The sequence below is a fragment of the Neolamprologus brichardi genome, chromosome 7 (genome assembly GCF_056152115.1).
Source record: "Neolamprologus brichardi isolate AB-2024 chromosome 7, ASM5615211v1, whole genome shotgun sequence".
NCBI lineage: Eukaryota > Metazoa > Chordata > Actinopteri > Cichliformes > Cichlidae > Neolamprologus > Neolamprologus brichardi.
In genome coordinates this window covers 13,386,713-13,394,633 of record NC_142110.1, presented here as the reverse complement: position 1 = coordinate 13,394,633, position 7,921 = coordinate 13,386,713, and positions in this window count along the sequence as shown.

The following is a 7,921-nucleotide window of genomic DNA, read 5'->3' as shown; positions in this document are numbered from 1 at the left end:
CTCGTGACCCCCAAGAGTTTTCCGAATGAGAAGGGGGGGAAAAAAAAAGGAAATTTCTCTCGGAAGAGGTGTGGCGCTTCACTTCTTCTTCTGCAGAAGTCTCTGTGGTGGACTGGGTGTGTGTATATTCCTGTGTGCAAATGTGTACACTCCGATTTGTGTGTGTGCCAAAGAGAGCTGAGAGGTGGAGGAAGTGGAGACGAAGCTGATTAGGAATCAGCGGCTCTGCTTCCTCTGGCTGGCGCGGGAGATGAAAAGGAGCGTAGGTGGAGGTGTGGGTGCAGGTGTTTGAATCTGTGTCTGACTGTCTCCCTGCGCAGCGGAGGGACTGCTGCGTCCCTGTTATGGGTGACTGCGGAGAGCCTGATAGTCCCAGTTGCTCCTCGAAAACAGCAGTGCAGTAAGACTGGCGTGGTGCCAATTTGAACGGAGCGAGCAAACATATGCCTCTCTCAAAAAAAAAGAAAGAAAAAAAAAGAAATCCTGATGAAAGTGCATATTGATGCCATAAATTAGAGGAGTACAATAGATTGTTGAGCGTTTGTGTGTAAATGTTTAATTAACCTGTTTGCCTACATCACTGCTGTGTTTTGTAGCTAAGGAATCAATCTACTTAGCAACCCATTTAACAATACAAGGCCTGCCTTGTATGACACATTCATTGGGGACAGCCGAGCAGTTGTTAATGTCTTCAAATTAACAAAGCCATTAACCCAAGTGATAATGGTCTGTTTTGTGTGTGTGCGCGCAGGTTGTCCAAGGACGATAACTCTGTGTAAAACCCTGGTCTAATTTTCTTTATGGCTTCAGGTGAATTATCTGTATTTTAATGATCACAGGCATATGTAAATCAGGATGCCGATGATCGAAGGTGTGCTCTTCCTGGCTGAGTTAAGTCACGAATGAAAAAGGAAGCATCCAACACAAGTGATAGTGGTAATCAAAAGAGTTTAGTCACTCAGGAGGATGGAGTTAGTGCAGTCATTGTCCTTTCTCAGCTGCTTAGTATTTACCAGTTCAAATATTTATCCAACATTTGAGTTGTGAGTGAGATTGTTTTGGACGAGAAAAACTGTAGATGAGTCTTGATTTGAACAGTCATTAGGTTCCTTGTGTTTCCTTTAGTACATAATAGTGAACAGTGTGCACTAGACCCCCCTTTTTGCAAAGATCAGAGAACACAGAGGGGGCCGTGATGACCCCATCCCAGAGGAGCCTGCTGTTTTGCCTGCGAGGTAAGGAGCTGGGGTGCAGAGGAGTTTTTTTGATTTAATCACCGTGCTCCACAGTGCACAATGTGCACTAGGAGGAGATGGCAATTATAACGCCCGTGCTGGCCTGCTGTCCTGCCCGTGTGGTGATGTATTCCCCGGGGCGTCACAGGGAGATGGTGGCGGGGCACTCGAACCATGAAAGGGAGCAAAAATCCCCCCACAGACACGCCGGGCTCATCGCCCCGCGCTAAGAGCCAATGACGAGCCGGATCAGCGGGGCGTGCCGCACTTTGTTAGAGCATTCTTGTGAGCAGAATAAACACTTTAAAAGAAGGTGCGGGGTTTTTATTTTTTGCTGTTGTCTTCTATGTGTACTTTTCTGCCAATCCCAAAAATCCCAGCACCGCACTGACCCAGTTTACTTTCCCGCTTCAGATCGATTTGATTACACAGCTTTGTATTCAGTGGTTTCACATTTCCCTTAATCCTCATATTAATGTTATTCTCACAGTCCAGATTTAAAGTACCCCCTTTAGATTGTATTGTTTATACTAAGCGGAGAGGATACGCATTATGATACAATATTGATATTTCCATAAATAAGTACCAGTGCCACCTCTCACACATACTGCATTCGTCAGACTTTTTCACACCGAGAGGAACTAGCTCAACAACTTTTCATATTGGATCAATCCTACAAGGAATATTGTTGTTTATTGGCAAACATCCTGACACATCATCATACACAATGAAGCTGGCATGAATAATTAATACCCTCTCTCATACAAAATATTCACTCGCACTCCAGTGGTGTTTACTCCCCCTGCAGACATCCATACTGAGGATAACCTCTGCTGTTTAAAGCAGCTCTGCGTCTCACTTCTCTGCTGCCGAATGCTGAGAAGTTACAAGAGACACAGTAACAACATGAAAGAGGCAAGAAATAGATCAGTAAATACACAGCAGCACTGTTTAAAGAGTGGCTTGAAAATACTGTGATTGCGTTGTGTGGAATCAGGGAAAAACAGTGCAGCACAGCCAAGAAGTGACTGCAGAAAGACTTGGGCTAAACCAGGTGGCGTGACAATGAGCCTAATCTGACTTTTTCTAATTAAATAGAGAGATTCAGGAACAGATGACGTGTAGCTTTTTTTTATATACGTAAAAATGTAGGTTGCTTTTTGTTGTCTGCAACATTTTTTGATCAAAATTATTAGAATTTTTTTACGATCTCCGCCCCGTCTTTGTTTGGTGTGTTTGCTCCAGTTGTTCACATGTATTTGGACTGGTTGATTCTAGCGTCGCACATTTATGGCATTCATTCTTCAGATTGCAGTGATTCTTCGGTCACACGAATTACGCTCTAGACAAACTGCTGTTGTTGTTAATACTATTTTACCGCACTTTTACTAAAGTTGGTACCTCTGGTTTCGACTAAAAACCAACAGACTTACAAGTGAATTTTGTATACCTTAGTGAATGTAACCCAGTTGGGTCCTGTAGACAGTGTACAGTTGAATATTAAGCTGATGACTGACTGACTGATGGAAGATGGTGGAGCCCTGGGGAGACATCTTTGCGGGAGAAAATGACACTCCCCTTGTAACTGTCTCGGAAGTCAATGCTATCACACTGTCAAACTCAGAACTTGCTTCCCTCATTTCTTTTATCCCCCCGCCCCACCCATCTCTGCATTCAAAATCATTCCCACAGCCTACAGCTACGAGCGCAGACTTTTAGTGCACGTCCGCTCTAGACCGGAAGTGTGGGGGACGGGGAGCATCCTGGGCCACTCTCACCAGGGAAAGTGACAGCCCGGATAATTGGCACTAATCAAGCGACTGCCTGGATTGAGAGAATGTCGCTATCAGCGCAGAGAGAGACGAACAGGGATGACCCACAGAGGTAGCGCCCAAGGCCGTTACTCGCCTACAATAGATTCTGTCAATCCTCAGCGTGTGACAATCATCATCTAGCAGCGCAAGTCCGTCTTTGGCCAATATGCAAAAAAACAAGAAAGTGGAAGACAGTAAGAAAGAGGCGGGGGTGGTGGGAGAGGAGAGGGAGCGTAAGAGAGACATTTCCTATTTCACATGAAAACTAGGATGTTATGAAGAGCATACTACATTATTCTTTTTTATAATTTCTCTTACAGCTATTGCTTTGAATTACAGAGGATTTTTTTCCCATCTTTTTTTTTTTCTTTTTTTGTCAAGAGCGAGAAGGAGATGAATCAAAAATTCATCTAAAGAAGTTCTGCATAGGGTGAGGCGAATATACCTCTGGTGGAACCAACATTTGCAAAAGTTCTATCTCCTTAAGCAATTATTAGCGGTGATAGTTTGACATGTACAAGAGTTGTCAACAACTGACTTTAAACAAAGTACAAAGCAGAAGTAAACAGTGCCTTGGGCAAAATTAACTTGGGGGACTAGCCATCTCATGAATTATAAATGGCTATCTATTACTGCAGTGAGTGGTAGTACCAGGAGGCTTCATTCACTGGAATAGACTAACCTATTTTCAACGCATCTGAAAGTCAAGTGTGACAGTGAGGCGCTAAAGAATGCAGTTCAGGGAAAATCGAGCGCGTTATTTAGTAAACGAGTTGTGTAATTTCTAAATTGTACCAAACTAACCATGGAATACCCTCAGGGGTTTGTGTCATGCGCTATACACATTTGCCTACTAACTGCCATTCAGTTGCAAATTAATTCCCTTCACAGAGCACATTTTAATCCATCTCATTAGCAAAGTGGCCCATACATAAAAGCCTATGTTTTATCTTTTTAATCCTCATCACCCTGATGCCAGCTGGAAATAAATAAAATCGTGTCACCTTAGATAATATCAAGCTGGGATGATCTTGACAAATTGGGCTTGGACTTTAATTTGTCTGTAGATTCATGCAGGTGATTTTTTTTTTTAAATCCACAAGCTCAGTGTATTTCCTCTTCACATAGCTTATTTCCCTTGTTATAATTCTCAGGGTGGAAATTTAGTACATCTACTGACCTGAGATGACAAAGAAGAGGGATTAGACAAGCTCCCAGATGCAGATGTGGAGGAGCCACAAGGAGTGTGGCTGGTCAACATTGATACAAGAAGCAGCTTGTCCTAACCAGGGACTCCTGCCTTCCCGTGCCTTCTGGGCTCTGTCTCGGATAGGTGGTGAAATGACTGGATTGGCACCTCTCTCGATGCAATAACCGCTGGAGAACTGCGAAGCCTGAACCCCAATGACTCCCTGTAGAACAAGCCAGACACCACAGGCTTTTTTTTTTAAAGACATGCAGAGTAAACAGATGCTGAAAGTCGATTAGACCAGGCACTTTAGGTGTGATTACAGCGAATCCCAACTGGTAAGATTTAGTCTCTCCCTCCGATTTATTTGCTTGCTAAAAGCTTCACCTTTTGGTTTCAGGTGACAGCGAGAATCTGTTCAAAGGAGCAGTGCTAAGTCAGTTTCCACTCTTGTCAGATAGGGAGACACGATAAAGCTGCAGTGGGAACACAATCGCCAGATTTATGAAAGCGAATACTTTGCCAGCTCTGACTTTCAGTACACGCACGCCACACAGTTTGCTTTTCCAGCCCTGCATGTGCCGTTTTCTCCTGATTTTCTTCTTTTTTGCAATTTGCAAGTCTTTGCGCAGCGTGTGCAGAAACGCCTCATCTTCAAAACGCCGGTAAATATAATCTCTTCACACCAGTGGAAATAAATACATAGCTGCATACAGTAGGAAAAACAAGACTGTGATCTAGCTCTACAAACATGGTGATTGGCAGGTGTAAGGCACAAAGGATCCAAGCGCAGCTTCACACATTAATTGTAGCTGCCTTTAAAGGATGTTAACCAATATATATTCAATGCTCTCTTTTTAGACTCAGTTCTAAGGAGGCACTCTTCAAGCATGGCAGTGTTATGTGAGCAGCATCGCTGCTGCAGATTTCAGGAGACTTGAAATACCTTTTTTCGTCAGAGCGTCACTGCAGAGGAACATTCCCTCCAGGTGTTTATTGGCAACAAAATAAACTTAAAATAACTTTAGTTTGTTTTGAATTGAAAGTCTTCCTAAATGAAAATAAACAGCGATGCAGCTATGTGCTGCTGAATATTCTTTCCCTCGCAAATGAAAATATATTTGCTTTGTACGCTGTGGCGCTTCCGAATGTCATTTTATCTTATTTGATCTGATCGTTTCGACAAGGTCCAGAATTATTTATCGCCCTATGGACACTTTGAAGCCATCGCGCTTTGTTTTATTTTGTATTTTTTCTGATTAAGGGCCTCGGTTGCAAGTCTATGCTAATGTCAGTATCTGGTGAAGAACTTTGCAAATGAAAGCAGCTGTGCTCTGATAAAAGGACGGTGAACACAAACACTGCATAACATTAGCAAGGTTACTTCTACTGACTCATAATTGTCCAACATGCCTGGGAGATACAGGGATGAGTTCACGGGACTCAAAAAAAAAAAAAAAATCCTCACCCCTTGTTTTGCATAATACTCAGCAGAAGCAGGGAGGGGCAGGTGTGAGTGATCTTCCCAGTGTCTCCAAGTCATTTTGTTTATCATTCAAATGCAAACCTTGTTCCATTATCCATGAGGGAGCAGGAGTAATGTGATAATGTCCCCTCATCTTTTGGTCCGAAGTGACAGCACTGTGCCATGTCATAGATGATGAGAGAGAAAAGACAGGCAGAGGGCCGAGCACAAAAACAGGTAATTACCTCCATACCTACAGTTTTAGAGAGGTGGCTCCTTCAGCATTCACATTTCTGCGTATTCTAATTAGACTAACCGGGCCACAGTCTGAGGACGAGGACACATACACCCGAGGACTTTGATGAAATCTGAGGTGTCAAGTAGACATGAAGGGACCACATCACTTGTGCCCTTCACTTTTTCGGTCTCGCGTTTATGCTGAATACTGCAAAAGAGCCTCCTCATAGGGATCCTCTGCTTTTGTGGTGCGTGCTATGTGATTGATTATTTAGAGGAAAGCTCCACAACTCAAATCAGTGTGGAGCCAGCAAATAAAGTCAAATAACGAGGGAGAGCGCAGGTCTGAGGGAGGGAAAGATCTCAAGATGTTTTTGAAGCAAGTCAGAGTAGCCAAAGGCGAGCAGATCTTCACGCTTTCATATCTCCCCCTTTTTAATATTTCTCCCCGTTTTAATGATGTGCTTCCTGTCCTTGAGTAAAGTTCTTCATAGCCAGTCTTTTTTGCCAGAAAGGATTTTTTTCTCTTTGAAATAAAATGTAAGTATATATTTAGTCTCCTAGTTTAGAGGCTTACAGGCCGAGGCAGATATTCAAATTTGTGCTTTCAGGACTACGCCATCGCCAAAATGTTAACAATATTTTAATAAACAGTGTAAGTTCTGTGCTTAAGCTCTGCTGGAGGAATGTGAACCTTCAGTTTGTAAATGAACAAAAATAATCACATTGGCAAAAAAAAAAAAAAAAAAAAAAGGTTTTTAAGGACTTTTCCAGTCATCTGCGTGTTACAAAGAGATCCCACTTATAGCATGTGAAAATAAACAGACGGGACTCAGTGTGCGCATGCATAAGGTTGCATAAAGGAACGTGTAGGCTTTGCATGAAGAAAAATCAAATATTGATGATGATAGTGGAGAAAAACAATGAAAAACCAAAGCAGCAGACGGCTGTCATTACAACAGCTCTAAGTGTTTGAGGCTGGGATATCAAAGCCACTCCTTTGATATAAGCAGACTCACAAAGATCAGCTCTCCTTAAAAACCAGCTATAATGAAGGCATCTCATCACACTCTGTCCATGACAAGCCAGAGCCGCCTTGTACTTCCAGTCTCGAACCCTCAGGCCAGCTGAATATACCTGCATCTCTTTTACTCCTCAACTAAAAAGGGGTAAAAGGTGGAATACGACATTTCTTAGTCTGTATTAGGCAGTGGAGGTAACTATGGCCCGTGATGTGGAAATCATAAAATGTGCGAGACTGCACCTTTGAAATACAAAAGACCACGGGTTTAAAAAGGGCACATTATAATAACCTGAGCATACTGAAGGCGTCGACTGTAGCGAAAGAGCGAGGGGTAAAAAAAGCCAGGCTTCATATTATTTACAAAAAATAATACAATAAACTAAAATAAAGAGGTTTGTATCATCTTTAGATTTTCTGTTACTAAATACTGCGCATAGATATGCTTAAAACTGAATTTTAAAAAAGATCATCATCTTTTTCTTTAGTCTTACTGCCAGCATCTTGTTTATGCTTGTTCCAGAAACAACTATATTTACAGTTGTAGTTTGCAGAGTTACAATAAAACGTTTAACAGCATATTGTTCTGCAACTTTTCCAGCAAAAACGTTAAAAGCAAAATATGTATAGAACAGCCCCCACCCCTCTTCCCCAGTCTTGAGGCAGAGATAGCCACTGAAAAAGTGCTGGTTCAGTCTCCTTCTGTCTCTGGGCATAGCTTTGATCAGTCCCACCTCAAGACTTATCCTGGAGGGAAGCGTGCACTTCTATTCTCCATGGCTAATCATACTTCCTGTCTTTGTCTTTATGTGCTTTAGACAAGCGTCAGATAGAAGCACAGGAACAGATTTGCCCCGAAAACCTGGAGAATAAAGCCCCTGGTTGTGCTGCAGCTCATCTTTTCCAGCAGATTTCCTCATGAATATTTCCACAGTTTTTGGAGTGGTGGATTTCAACCCA